We start from the raw sequence: 23,599 nt of genomic DNA on the forward strand, positions 1-23,599 counted from the left end.
ATTCAGATAGGCAAGTGTCACAGGAGAAGTTTCTGGAAGATTCCATGCCTCTCCACCTTGCGGATTGACCCTGCCATTTGTCCCTTCTCGCCCATCGCACCCCATACAAGGGCTTTTTGAAATGCAACGCACCTACTATGTTTATTTAGGTGGGATGCAATGCACTTTGCCTATGGAGCAGGTGGAATGGTCCAGTTTTGACTAGTTCTGAGTAGTTTTTTATGGAGAACTTCTGGGAGATGCTGTAATCAGTTGACCTTGTTCTTTTAGGGGTTGCAACAAAACCTTTAGGGACTTAGGAGCCCTTGGTTTATGGACATTTTATGCTTGGGGTTTTAGTGCCCAAAAATTTCTATAACAGTTGCCCCCTAAAGCATGAGGTCATTAATCTTTTGATGTCATGTGAAATGCTTTATCATGAGGATCCGAAGTTCTTTCAAGCTGGAAGGAGACTTGTAATAAGATACAATACAATACATTATCTTCATAATTTTTTCATGATCTAGCTGAGGCGGGCATTCCCATGCTCATCTTTATAAATTCATTTTTCACGTACATGAGACAGATAATCGTCTGAGTGTAGACTGATGATTCTGGTAGAGCCATCATCCCTTAGATTGGATGATTATCTGTGCAACAATGATGTACAATTGATTTCTTTATTTTCCTGAATATATATCGCAGCCCGGATGGATGAAACTAGATCCGGGGTCTTCAATCTCATTCAATCTTCACTCAAAGTACAAGTCGATCCATGTGAGAGATGTTCTGGAGTCGAACATGGAAAGACATCGCCTGATTACCAACCAATGATGTAAGTTGTTAACAGGCGCGAGAGGAATCACCGATAATGATAATGATCCTCAAGGTACTGCAGTACAATTCACATGGTGTGAATAAGGGACTTGGCGTCGAACACCACGTAAAATCTTTCAGTCGAAGGCCATTGATGTAAACTTGTCACCAGAAGTGAGAAACTTGCCATTGAGGCATGCAAGCTTCAAAGTACTGAAAGGGTTGTTCCTAGATCGACTTCTTGGATAATGAGCTGATGTCGACAAGAAGCGATCCGTCATAGGAGGGCCTTAATGAATCCCACATCAATGACACGGAACGGAGAAAATGATTTTAATGGAGGTGAAAACAATTTGGTGATATACGGTTCAGGGTGGCGGTCATGAAAGAATGGAGCGAAAATGTATTATAGTGGGTGAGACACAGGTGAATTCTCTGAATGACTTCTCTCGAACATATCGGTGACACTGACATGATGCATTGGTAGCATTAACCCAAATGTGGATGGTGTGATGGAACCATGGTGATATGACCAGTGAATGGAACAACCCAACCCGACTAGGATGCGGAGTGAAAGTGTCATGTTCAAGAGCGACTTGCTACCAACAAAGTTTCTTCAAGTTTTCTTCCCAATTTTTCCCCAGTCATTGCTGACCAATACCTCTTTATTTTTGTCAAGCTTGAGGAGGATAACATATGCTTGTTCTATAATTTGCCCTTCGAGAAAACCCATCGCTATGTTTTAATGAGCCTAGAGATAGTGAAACTCGTTCTTGTCTGTTATGGACAAGTTTGTCACTATTAGGTTTTAACGAGTTTAACGACAAAGATAACTCGGTCCTTTTCAATTTTAGAGAGTCTGAAAAGGAACATAAAGGAAACTCCAAAAATTCTTTTTCGTCATCTAATCCCTTAAGTCCGAAAAAGTATAAAATAATACATAAGGGATGAATTTTCGGTACTTTTAACGAGCTGAACAAAACAAGCGCTCCATCTTTTTGTGTAATAATCCCTCAGGTCCAAAAAGATTAAAATCTAAAGGAGGGATAGCACTTCTGGTCACTTTAACGAGATGGAGAGGCCAATGGCTCGACAATCTTTTCATATTTTACGAGTCAGTTGAAAAGAGCTTAAAGGAGACTTGTCTTTGAGGAACGAGTGATAAATTCGAGTAGCAGCTAATTCCAGGTAAGGTTTGGAATTTTCCAATCACGGCAGTGTTACAAGGATGGCTAACAGGATCACTCTTTGCAGCTGTTCCTCAAAAGGGGTAAACAATCAAGTGGAGGTGAATGATCGGCCAATACAGAGTGGAGGTGATGATGGGAACACGACCAAGGCTTCAAAGGCTGAAGTACTACATTCACGATGGTTATTTACAGGAAATTAGTTCATTTTTTAATGAGCTTAAATGCGGGGGGAAACACTTGCTCATGGCTTATGTTTATTTTTTAACGAGCTTAAATTCCGCGATAAAACTGCTCGATCCAGTCGTATAATAAGGATGTCTCATCTAAGATGCCATTTTTGTGGAGCTTGCACCTTACAAAGCTTTGCTCCGCTGCCTTTCACATGCCAGCTAGGGGTGACCAACTACTATTTATGGGGTTAGCTAACCACTAAGGTTAGGTAGGAAACTCTCTCCTTTTCTTTGCCGGCGCCTTTTGGAACAAAAGGCCCCTGCAAAACGAATGGTCGGTCCAACCACTCACCTGACTTAAGCAGTTATAGTTAGCGAATGTATGAAGTTAGCGTTACGTTGGTTGCTTTTCACTAGTATGCCGAAAGGTTTGCATGCCCCCAGGTATAGCGAAAAATTTCCAGGTTACCAAGAAAGTTTAATCCGTGTAACGGATAAAATTCTTTCTCGGCGATTCCTATCGAAATAGGCAAAGAGGAGTGGTGTCACCCAGCATAACCTTAACGAAGGTATCTTATTCCAATCTATTCCCATTTTCCTGTAAGGACGGGTTCGCCAGATTAGTCATATATCCCTCGTGGAAATCAACCCTATACCCAAGGTTCTCTTGCCGAAGCAGACCAGGGTGCATGCCCCCTGGGTTTCAGTCATATCCTCCGAATCACTCACGCTCATCAGGAGGACGGACTAGGAATTGATGAGACATTCCTTGCATGAAAAGACCATTCAGGGATGGTATATGACTATTTTCTATGCGTGAACCTTGGAATGAAAGCTGGCCTACAAGCTTGACCACTCTTCCTTCGTGCGGAAAACAAATTACTCTAAAGAGTGAGGAGACAATGTCTCCCATGCAATAAATATAGTCTCTTCCAAGGAGTAGATTATAATCCAGGGGTCCTTGGACTACCATTACGTTCATGTGAACGGTTTTCCTTCTCAATGTTATGGGCACATTGGGAAGGATCCCTAATGGTCGACTGGTTCCTTTGTCAAAGCCTGTTAAATTTCTCATTTCAGGCTAAAGCAATGGCGAACCAAGCGCTTTCCAAGCAGTTGAGGAAATGATACTCACAGAAGCCCCTTCATCTATGATGGTACCAGCCATAACCATTCTATATACTTGAGCAATGATTCGGAATGGTACACTAGCCGATAAACGGGGTCTGCCTAGTAGATTCCAGTCAAAGGAAACAACTAGGTTGCTTGGAGGTGGGACCGAATAGACGGCCGGATATGACTCTGATGAACTTCCTTGCTTAGGTAAAGGAATGGGTATACTGCCCCCATGTTCATCAGAGTCTGTGTTTACGAAGAGAATTTGAGCAGTGTCATTCTTGTTCTCTTCGGTGACTGTATCATCTGAAGATTGATCCTCTGAAGGCACGACCGGGTCAACTGCCGCCTCGATCTTTTGACTTTCGTCTAGTAAGGATTCAGATGGTTTTTCTTCAATGATAGATACTTCGGCTGACCACAAGGGCGTGTCAGCCAGATTTTCAACTAGTGACGGACTCGGCAAGAGTTTCTTATATCCAGGAGGAATCCGTAACAGTGAAACCGGACAGTCGCCCAAAACTCTTTTAGCCTCATCTAAGAAGGGACAACGGTGGACGGCGTGATCGCCTTCACACAGTTTACAAGGAAATTTACATTTTCCTTTTTGTCCAGGGGCTTCACTTTCACTAGTTGATGGTGTACTTTCAACATGATCATCAGAGGTTGACGACACCAGATTGTGCAAATGAGGAGACCAGTCCCTTAAGATCCGAGGGATGCAAGGACAATCTCGATGATAGTGGTCTCCTTTGCAAATGACATATGGCGATTTAGGCCTGGTCGGTGTAGTGTGTGGATTTTCGCTAGACGACGCTTGGTTGCCCCTTTTCGCCTTTGGCTCCTTCTTCTTCTTCTCTTTCTTCTTCTTTTCCTTCTTCTTCTCAGGAACTTGATTTTTGGCTTTACCAGGTTCATCAAGCGAAGAGGAAGGAGGAGAGGAAGAATTGGATGAAGTAGAGGGTTGAGGGGTAACTCTGGAATCGTTTAGTTGCTGACTCGATTGTTCAGGAATCATAGTGTTCTGAATGACAGAGGTTGAGAAGAGCCATACGGACAAGCCAATTGTCAATCCTAGAAGCGACAATGTGGCCATATGGGGTGCACCAACATCTCCCCAAGAGGAGAAGGGACTAGGATTTCCTCCATGGGGATCTCCTTGGTTGGTGGATTCCATTTTCCTCAACCTAAGACCAACATAGGAAAGGTGATAATTATTTCGTTTAAAATGAATTTTTAGACGCTTTGACACAACTTGTTTTTTCAATTTTTAAGAGTCGGGAAAAAACAAAAGATGACTCTAATCGCCTTCGATTTTTAATGAGCCTGAAGTGACAAGTGCTCAGATGGACCTTTTCCATTAAGGAGTCTGAAAAGGAACGAAAGGGACTACTCTGGAAATCTAGACATAGGGATTACCAAACCAATCGCAAAACTGCAGAATACTTTTTACGGTACGGCAGTCAATCTTCCCGAATGCTGTGTTCAGTGCATTGCGATCGATAGGGCGGCAGACATGGCTTCCTATGGATAAAGGACTAAGCCTATTGTGGTCTCCCAAAATATACTCGACGGTACATGGGAGCACAAGTCCGTACTGGCACTTATCATCTCAAAGTGGAGGAATCACCCAACCAATAGTGAAAACAACAGTTACCAAGTTTTACGACGCTAGAATATGTCTCTAGCCTAGACTTCTAGATGTTGTGTGTTAGGTTCCAAAGCGTTGTTAGATTCATTAAATTTATTTTATAGTTGATCTTGGTTAAGAAATTTGCCTTTCAGGTTCACCGCGTGATGTAGATGTACAATTCCTAAAATGCAATCTAAGATGATAAATAGTCATTTAATCTTCTTTTTTGCAAATGAAAACCCTAGCTACTAAGGAAAGAGAGATGGCTTTCTTTCAACAAAGAGAAAAGAGCACACACTATATGCATTGTCCTAAATCAAACCAACAAACAGTCTAAATGCAAATGCACATGCATGTATTTCTTTTCAGCCTTCTTAATGTGTAAATGGTAAAAAGAAAGCTAACGCGCAAATCTGAATTATTTTTCAAAGCGACAATTACTAACAAGTTTCTTTTCAAAACAAAATGAGGACAATAACAACACTTTGTGATTTGGAATTGAAAACTTGCTTTCGACACTAGAAAAACTACTAATTCAGATCAAGTACAATAGTAACAGGGTAATCGACTATCAAGAGCAATCAGACTCTCTTGTATGACTGAAAATGACACTTGCGACACTTTCAAATCAAGAAACGACAGTACAATTACGTTACTTCTTTGTAAAGGAGAACTTAAAATGACTCAAAAAATACATAAAAAACATTTACAGTTCTTTGCACAATGGAGGCGGAATAACAGCAAGGAAAGGGGTTTCAAACAGAGTGAACACAGAAACCAAAATTTAGGAACAATGCCTAGTCTGATCAGCGCACCTGCAACACAGTGAAACTGAAATGCAACACACCTACTACACTCGGGAAGTGCACTGCATTTGAAGTTCACAGAACAGACAGTGCGCTGGACTAAGGACGAGACTTTGATTGGATTCTGGGTCATAGTTTGCAGTTCAGTTCAGAGATTTAGGCCAAGAAAGTGGTAATCAATAAATCAATCACAGGGGTAGATCTAAGGAGGTTACTAGAGCCACCACGAGGGCAATTAGAAAGCTTGTAAATCAATTTTTTAATTCATAAACAAAACCCGGAGATTGACTGAGGTAGCATTGATCTACTTTGCACTTGCATAGAAAATGCAATTCGAAGGCTAGCTGGCTTGACTTCAGGCTCCGTCTGTAAGTTTATAAAGTAAAAAAAATGTAGATGAACAAACAATCTACTCGGTCCCCAGCGGAGTCGCCATTTTGTTACCAGGAATAGTGTCTATGTAGAACTGCTAATCCCACTAAGGCTGGTAGCTACCTTAGAAACAAACAAACTAAAACTACTATCGTTTCCCTTTATGAAAGATAGACGAGAGAAGAATAAAGGAGACCAACCTCTGTCTTGCGCTTGGTTCCTTGCTCGATTCCTCTCTCTTCTGATAATCCTTTGCTACTTGTTTTCATACCCAACTTCACAAAACCTGTAGAATCAAAGCAGCATAACACTATACGAGAACATGGATCTATTATCATAAGCAATATAGGATCAGATGTATATTAACCACACAAATGCATAAAACATCAATCACACCAGTGTATGGAGGTAAACTAGAATAGTTTTATTGATAATCAAGAAAGAGCCGAGAGAATTACAACCAATTGTTCTGACCCAGCATCATCCTCTCAGCGAGTAAGCCCTTCTTCACCTCATGAAAAGCTTGGATCACCCAGCACTATGATGTTGCCTCAAGAAACCAACAACAATTCCTTACAAGATGCAAAATTCCAGCCCCTGGATCTCTGGGATGAGGGATCCATATATAGATGTCTGCAATGGAGATGAGTAAGCTTGTGATTTGATTAGTGTCTTCCCTTTGATAGTTCTTGATTCCACTTAGAGATTGATGATCTCTTACTCATCCCTGGTTGAATTCAGATAGGCAAGTGTCACAAGAGAAATTTCTAGAAGATTCCATGCTTCTGCACCTTGTGGACTGACCCTGCCATTTGTCCCTTCTCGCCCATCGCACCCCATAGAAGGGCTTTTTGAAATGCAACACACCTACTGTGTGTATTTAGGTGGGATGCAACGCACTTTGCCTATGGAGCAGGTGAAATGGTCTAGTTTTGACCAGTTCTGAGTAGTTTTTCATGGAGAACTTCTGGGAGATGCTGTAATCAGTTGACCTTGTTCTTTTAGGGGTTGGAACAACACCTTTAGGGACTTAGGAGCCCTTGGTTTATGGACATTTTATGCTTGGGGTTGCAGTGCCCAAAAATGCCTATAACATTGACTTATGAGGAGATATTTATTACAAGTAATAATGACCCTTGAACTTCCTCATCACTCTTTGACTTCTATGAATGTTCATATTCTATACATAACTCTTTACATTCCCATGTGTGGCTTTTCATTTTCCACATGTGTCCCTTGGACTTCATTACATAACATTTATTACATAAGGAAATTTACAAATGAGACGATGGCCTAATAAGAGATAACTAAAAAATGGACAAAGACTCATCAAATAGATAAATCATTTTCTTCCTCATGGAGCTCATTTATAATGTAAGTGTTCCATGCTCTGAACTCTTGTGCGATGGCTTGAACCCGAACTGGCAAGTCCCCTTTGTACCACATTTTCCACAGTCACGAGAACTTCATGTCTACTTTGACTAACACAAATGCATACTACAGAATAATGTATTTGGTTACCTCTAATCCTTCCTTATTTGTCACCTGCTTCATTTATTTGATATAATCCCTCATCTCCTCGAAGATGACCTCTTTGCCTCTCATTGCTTCAAGAGATGTAATGGTAGACATCCCATGTTTCTATGTTAGAGAATCAAACTCATTATGCATTCGATTATACATGGCCATAGTGCTAACTAACTATGCTCCAACATGTGAGTACCTATGTAGGTGGAGTCTCAACTAAACTCTATTTATTTCTGCGGCAACCTTTTCCTTCTTTTCCATATATTGTGGAGCATCTAGATATTTGGTATTCCACTCCTACATCTGGTTGACTTCTTTGTTTTCTACCTTTAGGAGTTTCATCACTTCATGTGCATTCTTCTGAATGCCAACGCGAGGATCCATGACCTATTGTATAAGTGTTATCTCATCAAATAGTTGCACCATGGTGTCCTCCGTTGGTCCCAACTCTTCTTGCATGCCTGACTGCCACTCTGTGGTGTTGAAGTTCTAAGATGACATCATTTTATTCTCTGTCATGAGATGTTCTTCCTATTTCTTCATCGTGACAAGTTATCTTCTGAGCCTGTCATTCTCATTCAACAAGTACTCAGAGTTATCATGTGCTGTTGTAGTGAATACAACATTTTCCGCCCTGACCACCCTAGGATTTCTTCTAGTGTTGGTAGTGATCACCTTCTTTTACAACTGGATTCTGAGGATCCCGTGGGAAATATTTGTGCTTCTATTGCACAATCCTCTTGTTTAGTTGATCAAACATTACAATGCATATATCCATGACTTTGTGTGCTAGTGGAGGTGTGATCCCCATCTCCCCATATGGAAGATGACCACATATGAGAGGATGTGCTCCTGGAGCATCTGGTTCTTCCTCCACTGGATGGATGGTATCTTCTTCCTCAAACTGATCCTCTTTCATCTCTTAAGTCAATTGTTCTTCTTCATCCTCAAGGAGTGCACTCAACTCAAGTGCAATAATTCATCAACTTTGAGTGCACTTTTGCTTTCTGTGTAATTTTTTAACTTTTGTCTATTTTTTTATGCTTTTGTGTTCTTTTTGAGTGTGTTCATAGTGATAAGGCAAGTTTCTATGTGAATAAAGATCATGAGTTCACCTAACCATGGACTAATTAACTAAATCTCTTCTAATGGTTAAGTGATGACACTTAGGAAACATTGACTTAGGAGGATGTGACACTAGGAGAAAACTCATAGATAACAAATCAAATAACATGCGGACTCAAGGGGACTTTAAACAACACTTATTGTAGGCTCCAAAATTGACATAGGAAAATATTTTGGAGGGTCGCTTTCGTGACAACAACATATTGTTACTCCAAATATCAAGGGATAAGTGTCGACCTCATTTGATTTTAACACCAAGTTTTATCGGGATCATAGACATGTTGTCAGCCCTATTATTCCCTAGTCCACCAAAAAACTATATATATATATATATATATATGTATGTATGTATGTATGTATGTATGTATGTATGTATGTATGTATGTATGTATGTATGTATGTATATGTATATGTATATATATATATATATATATATATGTATACATATACATATATATACATATACATACATACATACATACATACATACATACATACATACATACATACATACATACATACATATATATATATATATATATATATATATATATATATATATATGTATGTATGTATCTATGTATGTATGTATGTATGTATGTATGTATATGTATATGTATATATATGTATATGTATACATATATATATATATATATATATATACATATATATCTATATATATATATATATATATATATATATATATATATATATATATATACATATATATATATATATATATATATATATATATATATATATATATATATATTATATATATATATAGTTTTTTGGTGGACTAGGGAATAATAGGGCTGACAACATGTCTATGATCCCGATAAAACTTGGTGTTAAAATCAAATGAGTTCGACACTTATCCCTTGATATTTGGAGTAACAATATGTTGTTTTCACGAAAACGACCCTCCAAAATATTTTCCTATGTCAATTTTGGAGCCTACAATAACTGTTGTTTCAAGTCCCCTTGAGTCGGCATGTTATTCGATCTGTTATCTATGAGTTTTATCCTAGTGTCACATCCTCCTAAGTCAATGTTTCCTACATGTCGTCACTTAACCATTAACTCAGTTGGTAAAAAATCAGTGCCTCGCCATCAGTAGGTCACAGGGTCCAATCTCCCCGAAGCCCTTGGGGTCAGGCCTTGCTAGTGGGTTGCGTGGCTAGATTCCCTTCGGAGTCGATCAGCCCAAATTTTTCCATGGATGTAGTGCCACCTGTTGACCAGGGTGTCTGTGAACCACAACATAAAATATATATCTATATGATCTATATATATATATCTTCCCTGGTCTACAAATAGATCATGCAATGTTTGCATGATATACAATGAGTTTTGGCATTGTTCTATTTGAAAGTAACATTTACTTTAAGAGAAGGAAGAGTATGGTGATTTTTCTATCATTTCATAGGAGAGTAACCATGATTTTAGGTAAGTTAACTAGTACAATATTGTAGTTATGATTCAGTCTACATCTTATCACCATAGTGTGTTCAATTTGATTGGTATCCATTGCATGGTCATAATGGTTTTAACTGGTTTAATGTGGCATGTAGATGCTCAGTAAAATGCCCCAGATTGGATCATGTGTAGCCACATTCGATTGAGATTGATATGGAGACTGGTACACCACATATATTTTATGTTTCAACTATGGATAAGCTCGTCAAATCAAGTTGGCTAATACATGGTCTATATTACATGATATGGCTCTTGATACATGGAGTGGTTCTTGATCAGGATATGTGAAGACTGATACAATATTTATATTTCATGGTATGGCTATTGATATGTGGAGTAGTTCTTGATCAGGATATGTGAAGACTGATACACTATTTATATTGCATGGTATGGCTATTGATATGTGGAGTGGTTCTTGATCTAGATATGTGAAGACTAATACATTGTCTATATTACATGGTATGGCCCTTGATATGTGGAGTGGTTCTTGATATGAACATGTGAAGACTGATACATTGTTTATATAACATGGTGTGTCTCTTGATATGTGGAGTGGATCTTGATCCTGACATGTGGAGACTACTACATTGTTTATATATTACATGATGTGGATTTAGATATGTGGCAACTAATATATTGTTTACATTACATAAAGTGGCTCTTGACCAAGCTTCTTAGAACAAGTTGACTATACTTTGTTCTGTGGAGGCCCTACTAAGTAACATTATTGTTCCTAGTTGGGTATGCCACATTTCAACCATGGAATCATCATAAGAAAGGAACAGGGTGAGTACAGAGACGTGTAAATGACCTAAGTTGGCACAATAGTCATCAAATATATTGACTGGTAAAGTTAGTAGTAGAATGATCTATGGTATGAGTTGGATATATACTCGACCAATATCGAGGTCAAATCCTCATGCCCCTTATATTAATTGATGTCCATACACATCAAAAGGAAGTTAGAAACATCTTACTACAAGTCCCATTGGATAGCTCAATTGGTGGTAGATTCATGGTGTGTGCGCCAAGACTTAAGTTTGAGTCTTGGTAGCTATTAGGCTAGAACATTTTTTTATATGTTTATAGTTCAAATTTTGTATCATTTTTAAGAGGCCAAAAAGGACCTTTATGTAGAACCAATCACTGGATTTTATCATTTTGTAGAATGCACCCAGAAAGGGTCAATTTATATAACCTTTAATTTAATATTTGGTTTTTAAATGTTTTTGGAAGTTTCTAGACTCATTTTAGGTCCAAATTGGAATCTAGAAGAAGCACGATGATCAGGGCTTGGAGGTGGACACTCCTTAAGGCATGAAAGACCTTATTGACATATATTTGATGCCAAAATCCCGATTGCATGATTTTGATTGTTTATGAACAGGTTTTAATTGTTTTGGAAATATGGTAAGAACATGTTCCAATAAGAGTTTCAGTGACAAGATTCATGAACTAATTGAAGTAGGTTGTGGAAAATAGTATGATAGATAGTGAAAATGAATGATATAAATGTTTGTGATGGTGATTTCAATAATAATGATTACAATGAAAATATTTGTATGTTGTGATAGTGGTTGTAGTGGCAGTTATTGTAGTGACAGTGTCTATAGGTTGTGACGGTGGTTACAGTGACAATGATTGATGGTTGTGATAGTTTTTATGAGAGTATATTAATTGAGAGATGAACATAGAAGATGATGTTAGATCTAGTTTGAAATATTTTGAAAATAGATCCATAAGGAGTAGAAGAAGGAGGTGGGCTCCTCCCCTGAGGTTGGAGCCTAGAGCAAGTGAGAGCTTTCTCATCATTCATGGAGGTCAGGTCCTCAATTAGGTTTAGCCTACATCAAGTAGGAGCTCTCAATGATTGAGGTTGGTGCCCTAATCAGGTGATTCCCTATAGTGAGTTGTTTCTTTCACATTTGCGAGGTTGATGCTTCCATTAGGTTGTATCCTATCGCAAGTAGTAGCTTGCATATATTGGAGTTTGGTACCTCTAGTAGGTCAAAGCCTGTAAGTCTATGTAATAAATTGAAGAATAATAAGAAGAATTTGTGGTTTTTTCTTGTATGGATTTCCATGTAAAAGCTTGTGTCTCTTTCTAATTGATGTGATGGCTTATTGACATGTTACTAATGTGATGGTATTGTTATGATGTATTGTTATATCTATTGATATGCTACATAAGGTTATGTTTCATTTCATTGTGATTGTTTGTTGAAGAAAAGTTATAAAACAAAAAAATTTCTCTCACACTGATTCACCCCCCTCTCGGTGCAAATTACTATTGGCTACAAAACTATCTAAAGAAACTATTCTACAAAAAGCAAAAAACATTATTTGAGAGATTAGAAGAAATATAAATTATTTGATGAAGTGACTGGGGATGGATCCTACGCGCTTATGCCTGATGGAGTTTGAGATTTGAGGATGCACTATAGATGGCCCTCTATGTGGGAAAATTGAATATCAAAGCTAACAAGGTAGGATCTTTAGTGGTGTTGGAATCATTGAATTGCATTAAAAAAAGATATAATTTCATTGTAGTCGTCATGTTTTTCCTTAAGGACCCTGCTTAGGATAATTTTCATTTTCCAATGGATAGTAATGGAATTGAGATACTGGCTTCATCATACCATTGCATGTCCATGGTTGGGAGCCTAATTAGCGAATTCATCTTGGATTTTTGAATCAGAGTATGTTTTGCAGTCATTAGTAGTTAATGCTTCTAACTGTCATATTTCCTCTTGGATTTATAGGGGGTGAATTCGAAGATGGCCACAATTTTATGAACTTAGGACTGAGCCCATGGTCAACCCCAAGGGCCTTGAACTTTAGGCCCCTTATAAGATCACATTCACTAGAAGGGCATGGTACTTAGTGATAAGAGAGGCCATGAAATTTGTCCAATGGTAGAAGCGAAAGCCAATGGTTGTTAGAGTCAAATAAAGTATTAGAAGACATTTAACACTCAATTTATATGAGGGTCTCTAAATTAGATTAATAAGTTCTAACATAAGATGAACAAATAGAGAAGCTCCAAGAAGGGTCCAAAAATCATAAAATCTCGAGCATGCCAATGAAAATCCACACCACCAAGATTCCCTATAGACCATAAACCAAATTCTACAATGCAAAAAATAATAGACTAAGAATGTTGTAAATATTGGACATAGAAAATATTACCCCACAATTTTCTTCCCACCTGTTGTGGCCAGAAACAACCCCCCTTCTTATTTAGTGTTATTCCTAATACTAAATAAGTGGGGACCCTTAGTCAAAAATTTAAAAATTAATTAGTGCTTGTATTTCCTTTTTAATAAAACTTACCATCATAAACTTAGGAAAATACTCTTGAAAAATCTAAAAAAGCTTAAGTTTTATGATAAAGTAGAATTATTCCTTAGGAAATATCGCATCGCAAAAAGATAATGAATACCTCCTTGCAATCCGAATTCTAATATTGCGAGATCGCGATGCCAAACCACACATTAAGAAAACATATATCGCATCGCATGCATCAAATATTGCTTACGTTAAAAAACTTTAAACTACCGATATGCGATGGCGCATATCGCAAATCGCATTTCGCAGAAAATAGATTAACGAAAATTTTCATATGGCACGCTCCTGCGATATTGTGATTTTGCGATAGAGAGGCAAAGCGATAATGCGATATTGTGATAATGTGATATAGCGAGCTAGCAACCTTGCGATGTTGCGATTCTGCGATGTTGTGATCTGCGATATTGCGAAGCAAATCGAAAAATCACTTCATCGTAGATCTTTCGAGCTCGTTGTTCAAAAAAGTATTTTCCATAAACCGAGACCTGGTTATGCACTTTAATGCTAATTAATGAGTTAGTTGCCAGTCATTAATGGAATATGGTTTCGTGCTTATCGAAGAGTCATTTCACGTAAGGTGGTATATTTTATATGTCTTCGGCATTTAAAACTTTCCCATCACCTTTCCTTATCATTATTCTCACTTCACTTGTAAATTGCAGGAACGAAGAGCAGAGAAATATACAAAGAAGTACGCAGGATATCATGGGAAAGAAAGGCAAAGCCCCGAGCTCTGAAGAGAAAGAAATGGCACCCCTGTATACAAACACTGCCTGTAACAGAGACGCTGGTATTGCTACTTCGGAAGGCATGTATAGTCTACTTGAGGAAGAGAATCCCAGAGTAATGGAGGTTGATGCTACTGCAGGCTCACATGGTTCTTCCAAGGCATCCATTACAGAGCTGGCTTGTTCGTTTTGCACAGGATAGTGGCGAGGCCAAAAATTCTTCCATAGACGGACATGATTAAATGGATACTAGACAACACTGATATCATAAATAGACAATTTAAAACTTAGGGTCAAGAGCTTATGGAATCATTATTTTCACAAAATTTGAGCATTATATCCTCTAATAGGAAAACGCGTAAAAGGCGAAAAACGCACCAAGGAAGCCTAGATCAAGAAACAGAAGCAGTTTCCGATGCGCAATTAGTGCCTAGCACTAATCACGCATCGTCGAGCAAAACTTCTTGAAAAGGAAAGCTTCTAATCACTCAGTCTCCTGTAAGCCCAAAAATTTGTAAGAAAGCAACGATAGAGGTAAAAAGTAAAACTTGAATCCTAAAACCAGTGGTATTTGTCAAAAATATCTTCAAAATGGTATGTACATATAAACAACAATTACAAGCAGGCTGGAGATAGAAAGATCAAGAAAAGGCAGAATCAATCCAAAGGTTAACCAGGTTGAATTGGGATTATTACTGGGCATACTTGGTAAAACCACACAGCCAGTGCATGACTCTCAAGTGTATCATCAATTCTGCCGAGAAGATGGCACCAGCTCTTGCCGATTCTGTTTTCACAGCACAGCTAAAATCGGAAGTCGGCCAGCCGACTCTTCTCAAGCAAATGCTGAATGCGTGCGATTTCAAGGAGCAGATATAGAAATAATTAGTTAGTAGTTTTAATTTTAGATTCAGTTTTAGTTTTATTTTTTCTTTATTTTTTCCTGAAATGAGGACGATCATTTAAACCGTATCCTATATTTTTGTAATAAGTTATTTTTAGATTTAGTTAGTAGTATTTAAACCCTTCTCATGCATTTAGAGAAGCATCCTGAAATTTATCAAAAACTTATCCCCAGAACATGCACTTTTGTACCCTCTGAGGAGGTTTTGATGAATGAATGGAACATGATTTATTGATATCTGTATTTAATATCTGCTACTGATTTTTCACTTTTGTACTCTTAGTGGATGTTGGATTAAGAGGAGATAAATCATTATCGCTTGAAGCTCATGAGTAGAACTAGTTATAAATGGTACTTCTATCTCTTAACTATTTCTGCCTTTGTGTTAAAAGTGATATTCATGTTCAGCTGTTTATATATTGATGCGTGAATGTCTGAGTTATCATTTGGCACTTTTGTATGGTGATAGCTATTTATTTATGCTTAGTGTATGAGTAGCTTAATATGTGGTATGCCTTTCACAACTGTTTCGTCTAACTTTTTATATGAAGTGGTTCATCTTTATTGAATTCTTTTCTCATAACAGTTGAATGATATTTATTACCAATTGTTATCTAAAATCATTTTAGATCGCATAATAGAAGGATTACACCTCGTGTTGGTGTAGACTTAGATATTTTTTCTTATTAGAATACAATTTGCATGTTATTAAATTAGAGTTAGAATTGGAAAATTTCACTTAGGAACTTTTAGAAGGGAAATATCAATTCTTCACACACACACACATAAATTGGGAAACTGATCCCATATCCCCAGTCGGACCCACTATACCAAACGGAAAAGGAGCTGCTAACCAAGGTCCGGACCGGGTGGGTATCCCCCTTGTTGTAGACCCGATTTGCAGGGCTTCAACATATTTGGCGCTAGAAGGAGGGCCTCGAGCTGTGAATGGAAAGAAAGTCTAAATCTAAATACCATTCTGAGAGTAAATCGCCCTCACCATATCCCTCGACTTCTCCATTGCATTTAGAATATTTAAATCCAGAGCCAGAAGTCGTAGGAGCAACAGCCACTGCTACAAACCCTGACATTTCAGAACAATCTACTATTGAACCTCCTGAAGTTGAATCTTTGATTCACAAACTTCAGCGATTTTCTATATCTCCTCAAAAATCTGATAAATCTCAAGGCAGCGTGACTTCGCAATATAACCCTGCTCACCCGCTTACCAGATTAAAAAGCGAAAAGTTTGGTGTTCAGCCAACCGAGTTACCTCTACCCACAAGGAAGAGAGCAAGGAAATCTCCTAAAGGGTCTGATAGCGAGACTCTTTCATCATCATCATCCATCTCAACCTCTCCACCGCGAAGTCAACCATCCACTCCTCCACTTCAGATCATTGTCCATCAGTCCACCGATACTCCCACATCTCCTTCTCAATCATTTGGAGTCGTAATATCCTCATCTTCTCAACCGCAGGGATCATCTTTTGCACTTTCCTCTGCTAATAGATCAGCGATGGCCCAATCTCCATGGAATAACCCAAGGGCAATCTTAATGCTTGTGCCCTTAAGTCAGTTACCGGCCCATCCTGAAAAATGTCTGCCTAAGGTTAATCCTAAGGCTGGCATGCTAGAGAAAGAACATATAAATAACTTTATGCTATCCATAAATCTCAATGGAGTTACCAACAAAGACATTGTTGTTCGACTTTTTCCTTATACTGCAAGGAACAGCCGGATCATGGTATTTTTCATTACCGTCTGGATCTATTACTAGTTGAGAGATTTTCCAAAAACAATTCCTGACCAAGTTCGGTGATGACAAGTCTACGGCAACACTAATCGTCGACCTGTCTAACCTTAGGGCTGAGTCAAAAGAACCTATCAAAGATTTTAATTCACGTTTCAATAAACTGTTAAAAAAAATTCCTACTGCTTCCAAGCCTAGCGAAGAAGTGTGAAGTGAATGGTACATCACTGCTTTACCATCAAACATAGCAATCTTTGTTGATAGGGCTAACAAAATAACTTTAGTCGAAAATATGAAGGAAGCAATAGCAGTAGAGAAACATATTACAACCTTAGAAAAGAAAAATGCATTAGAAGAATGAAAATCCAAGAAGGTTTCTTTCAAGGAAGATCCCAAGAAAAAACAATCGAAAGATCCATTCGATTTAGAAGGATTGCAAAAAGTTTTGAAGACCATGTCTAACGAGATGGTCGACATTAAGAAACAAGTGGCAAAAACTTCCTCTAATAAGCCCTACAGACCTTTTAAAAGAAACCCTCTGACCAATTCCAAACCCCCTAACGCTATTACAAGTGCTAAATCTGAAGAAGAAGAAGAGGAAATCACTACTGGGGAACATACCGATGAAGAAGAAGTTGTAGAGTTACAAGGTATGTTGGATTTCATCCTCCCAGACGAAGAGGACCAAGAGGCATCCCCGGTTAGTACTCGCAGTAGAAATCAACTTGATCCTCCTCAACCTACCCCTAAGCCAAAGAGTGCAAGCTCAATGACTAAGGATAAAGTCACAGCCAAGAAAACGACACCTGAAGTGACTCAAAACAGACCCATCAACTCCATCTAAAACGTTGATCGTTTCGGATGAAATGGAGTATAATATCATAGAAGACATGAAAAATACTAGGGCCAATATCACTTTTTACGAATTGAGCAAGTTAAAACACCAGCCAAAAGGTACTTTTGAAAGAATTACATGTTGTACCAGTTGCACCTTTGCCCGCCATTGTAATCTCTCAAGCTTCCCATGATAAGGGAAGACCTCCAACTAATGCGATTAATAAAGCTGATCCAAACGATATCGCCTTAATTGGAGGAAGATCAAGATCACATACTCCCCCATTTCTTCTTACTTATGAAATTTTCAATAAAAATTTTCATAATTGCTTAGTGGATTCTGGAGCTTCATCGAATATTTTACCAAAGTCAATATGTGTAAAATTGAATGTTCAACCACAAAAATCCGCTGTGCGCATAGTTCAATTAGATCGATCACAAGTCGAAGTGACTGGCGAATTAAATCAAGTTACCATAAGGCTGTCACCCAACCCAAAGGTATGTCAAGTTATCGACATTTTAGTTTCTAATATTCCATAATTTTATGGCTTAATTCTTAGCAGAGATTGGTCAGAAAAACTTCATGGACACTTTGCAACTCACTGGTCACACATGTGGCTCCCTTACAATGGTAAACCAAATCAAATAAAAGTTGAACAGGAAAGACATCAGAAATACATAGTAACAGAACTGGAGGAAGAAAATTAACCAGTAGCATACAGCAATAACATCATTGGCAACTATTCACTAGATTCTTTCTTAGGAAATTTTAACGCTCATACTTCACCTTACTTAGAACATTCTGTTTTATCTCAAGTAGAAAATTTCTCTCAATTAGATAGTTCTAAATGTATTAATTTTATAGATAGTCTTGTAAATAAATATTTATTTTGGAAATTATTTTTTGACGGTTCTAAGTCTAACGAAGGAGCAGGAGCAGGATGTGTGTTAATTAGTCCAGAGGGAGATAAAACTATGCTAACTTGCAGACTCGAATTTGATTGCACCAATAATATCGCAGAATACCAGGCTTTAGTCCAAGGATTATACAAAGCAATCGGATTAGACGTCAAATACCTTCAAGTTTTCGGAGATTCTGAAATTGTAGTCAGACAGGTACGTAATACTATACATTTTTTATCAGGTCATTTAAAACATTACCAATATTTAGTTCAAGATCTAACTGAACACTTTATAGCATTTAATATTTCATCAATTCCCAGACTCTAGAATGCTAGTGCAGACCTCTTAGCTAATGTAGCTTCTAAGCTCATTCCTTCAAAAGATTTTAGCCCTGATTGATTTTCAATAGAATTAATTTTTAGACAATGTATTCCTGATAACATTACCAATTGGAGGATTTTCAACGACGATCCTGATATCGTGAGTTTCCTCACATCTGAAGGATCTTACACCAATCAAATAATTGATGAAGACCAACATGACTAACAATTGCAACAAGATAGCACTAACAATGCCATACCTAAGTTAGTAGTCAAGTTAGAGGACCTTTATGATTTGAAAGATCGATTTAAAAGATCTACCACTTCAAAGCTCCAAAGTTCAACTTTGAACTATGAATTAGTAAATCTAGGAACTGATACCAGACCACAGAATATCAATCTAGGCCTTGGTCTAGCTCTTGAAGAAAAATTAGCGTATATTCATCTCTTGAGACAATACAAAAGTGTCTTTTCTTGGAATTACGATGAACTCAAAATGTACGACACCTCCATCATCCAACATACTATTCCAATGATAGACGATGAAAAACCTGTCCAACAAAAGTTGAGAAAGATCCATCCCAATCTAGAAAACCAAATCAAATCTGAACTCAATAAGTTATTGAAAGCCAAAATAATTTTTCCCGTTCGACATTCCAAATGGGTTTCCAATATGGTCCCTGTTAGAAAGAAAAACAGAGATATTAGAATCTGCATTGACTTTCGAAATCTTAACAAAGCCTGCCAAAAGGATAATTTTCCTTTGCCTCCCATGGAACAAATACTGCAAGCAGTCGCGAGCTCAGAATTAATGTCATTCTTGGATGGATTCTCAGGATACAATCAACTGTTGGTACATCCCGATGATCAATTAAAGACCACATTCAGAACTAAATGGGGCACATACGCATATCAAAAGATGCCATTTCGTCTGATTAACGCGGGTGCCACATTTCAGAGAGCCATGGACATCGCATTCAAGGGTTTAGTTAATAAATCAGTGGTAATCTATTTGGATGATATAACTATATATTTCAAGAAACGAAACAATCATCTTAGAGATTTAAAACAAATCTTCAAATTTTGTCAAAAGTATGGAATTTCACTTAACCCAAAAAAATCCTTTTTCGCATTAAGTGAAGGAAAACTTCTCGGATTCATAGTGTCAAAATATGGAATTCACATTGATCCTGACATAATCAAGGAGATTTCTGCAATACCCCTACCTCACAACAAGAAAGCCATGCAATCTTTTCTTGTCCAAATTAATTTTGTAAAGAGATTTGTTCCAGATTTTTCAAGAATCATGTCTCCTTTACAAGCAATGATTAAAAAGAACTCAAACTTTAAATGGGGCCAAGATGAACATGCGGAGTTCAATCTGATCAAACAAGCAATTTTTAATGCTCCATCTTTAGCAACTCCAAATTTTTCCAATCCTTTTGTTTTATATACATTTTCCTCTAATAGATCATATGCTGTGATACTCACTCAAACAAATCAAGAAAAGGTAGAAGCCCCAATTGTTCTTTTCAGTTCTAATTTAAAAGGGGCTGAGTTAAATTATTCAGATGTGGAGAAACAAGCTTATACTGTTTTCAAAGCAATTAAATATTTCAGACCTTTTTTACTCAAAACACATACAAAAATCATAGTACCATTTCCGACGGTAAGAAATCTTCTAGTAGAGAAAGATGTGGGTGAGAAAAGAGCCAATTGGGTTACTGCCTTACAGAAATATGACGTATAAATCAAACCAACAAGTATTGTAAAAGGTCGAGGCTTTTGCAAAATGCTAGCTGGAGCATCGCTTATGTCCCAAATTCCATCTGCAGAGATACAAATGTTCGAGGTAAGCCTAAAGGATGTTGAGTCATTATACACTGATATCATTTATTATCTAAAGAATGGATACGCTCCTTCAAACCTCGATCATACCAAGAAAAGAGCTCTAAGGTTGAAAGCCAAACAATATCAGCTCGTGAATGATGTTCTTTTTAGAATAAATTATGATTATGTTCCCCTTAGATGTCTTGAGAAATCTGAAGCTGAAAAAGTCTTGCAGGAACTCCACGATGGGCCAACAGGCGGACACTATGCTAGAGACGCTACTGCTCATAAAATCTTACGCGCAGGCTATTACTGGCCCACATTATTGAAAGACTCACATAACTATGTGAAGAAATGTCAAGTCTGTCAAACCACTGCTTGGAGACAAAAGAAATGATCCTTGCCACTGCAACCAGTTAACATTGAGCAGCCTTTCGATCAGTGGGGATTGGACATAATAGGTGAGATCGTTCCTCACTCTTCTAAACAGCATAGATATATCCTTACAGCAACATATTACTTTACTAAATGGGTAGAAGCAGTTCCACTCAAGACGGCTAATGCTGAAAATATCATCGAGTTCATAGATCAATTCATAATCACCAGGTTTGGGTTGCCTTCTGCTTTAATGTTTGATAATGCATCATATTTTTCTGGTAATGCGATGACTGAATTTGCACTCAAAAGGGGTTTCAAGCTTAAATACTTTGCCAATTATTATCCACAGGGGAATGGATTAGCTGAATCTACAAATAAGAATTTAATCAGAATTATTAAGTGAACCATTGATCACAATCATAAAAATTGGCACAAATCTTTAATATATGCTTTATGGGCAGATCGGATAACTCAAAAAGCCTCCATCGGCACTTCCCCCTTCAATTTAGTTTATGGGAAAGATGTGGTTCAATATATTGATGAAGCCCCAACTTCTTCCTTACAACTAAGGCAGCTGGAAATAATTAAGTTAGAAGAACAACGAGAACAGGCCAAGATAGCTCATGCTCATCATCAAGAATTAGTAAAAGCCTCTTTTGATTCAAACATGATATCTAGAAAAGATTTTCAGATGGGAGATTTAGTTCTAAAATGGGACAAGGCTCATGAAGAAAAAGGGAAACATACAAAATTTCAAAGAATGTGGCTTGGCCCTTTTCAAATCGTAGAAGTCATAGGTCCGTCCACTTTTTTGTTACAGGATTTAACAGGAAAAAGAGAATCTTTACCTGTTAACGGAAAGATCCTCAAAAGATATTTTCCATAGGAGATCATTATTCTATTTTGTAGAGTAGTTGTTTTAGTTTCATAATAAAACCAGTTGTAAATGGTTACATTTTAGATTCCCGAAAAAGACACAAATTCTCTTTTAGATTTTGTTTTTTCACTTGTATAAATGGAATTCTATTGGAAAATTGATCGTTATTATTGAAAGATACAATTAAAGACTCTACGCCTAGAAAGGATACTAGTTTCGACCCTGTAAATTTTGATGAAAAGCAACCTTTAGTGGGAAATTGTTTATATCAGTCCAATCAAAGGTATCAATAATAAAATGAAGATTCTCTGTAGAAAAGCTCTTTCCAAAAACTCTACCATTGTTGTCCAGAGCCATCTTAAGGAAACAATGACTTCCTCCCCACCTAGGAAACTACAATGTTCAGAGAATGATCCAAAGATACACTTTAACTTAAAGAGTAGGAGGTCTCATCATGAGCCAACTTATCATGATCATAAATATTATAGCTTGCTGACTTTTCCAATACTGCATACCACAACAAGGCAATGACTCAAGATTGTTTCAAGTAAAAGACAAGTGGTCTCATCACGAGCCAGCTTGTTCAGCAAAGCTATAAATAAAGTGAATGACTGTGTCGTACATTGGCTATCAAACCAAGACATTGTTCTTTAAGGGTAAAAATAAAAATGAAAGCAATAAGTGTGGATGTGGATTTCTCTTTGAAAATAGTATATTTCTCTAAGTAGGATATAGGATCATTGTTGGGTAACAGGTAACCCTATCGAGGCTATAAACGCCTGCTGGTAGTAGAGGCTCTACCTACGACAAATGAGCATATTCAAAACTGATTTACAGAGAAGGCTTTGTCTTTATCTTTATAAACCATGTAATGACTGATCTAGATACAAGGACTAGCTTCAGGGAGAAAATAATCAAAGTTGAAAATAGAAGAAACAAAATATCATTGATAGGTAAAAGCATAATGTACTTTGTCTTTCTATAATAAAGTTTAATTTTCTGGCAAATTTTTTGTTTTGGAAGTTTAGAAAACTCAAAAGAAAAGAAGAGATAACTGGTTCTTCCAAGTGAATCGCCAATTTTTGTGGCCAGCAACAACCCCCCTTCTTATTTAGTGTTATTCCTAATACTAAATAAGTGGGGACCCTTAGTCAAAAATTTAAAAATTAATTAGTGCTTGTATTTTCTTTTTAATAAAACTTACCATCATAAACTTAGGAAAATACTCTTGAAAAGTCTAAACAAGCTTATGTTTTATGACAAAGTAGAATTATTCCTTAGGAAATATCGCATCGCAAAATGATAATGAATACCTCCTTGCAAGCAGAATTCTAAGTTTGCGAGATCGCGATGCCAAACCACACATTAAGAAAACATATATCGCATCGCATGCATCAAAGACCGCTTACATTAAAAAACTTTAAACTACCGATATGCGATGGCGCATATTGCAAATCGCATTTTACAGAAAACAGATTAACGAAAATTGTCATATGCCACGCTCCTGCGATA

The sequence above is a fragment of the Pinus tabuliformis genome, chromosome 9 (genome assembly GCF_031772625.1).
Source record: "Pinus tabuliformis cultivar Carrire ecotype Pingquan chromosome 9, CPIR1, whole genome shotgun sequence".
NCBI lineage: Eukaryota > Viridiplantae > Streptophyta > Pinopsida > Pinales > Pinaceae > Pinus > Pinus tabuliformis.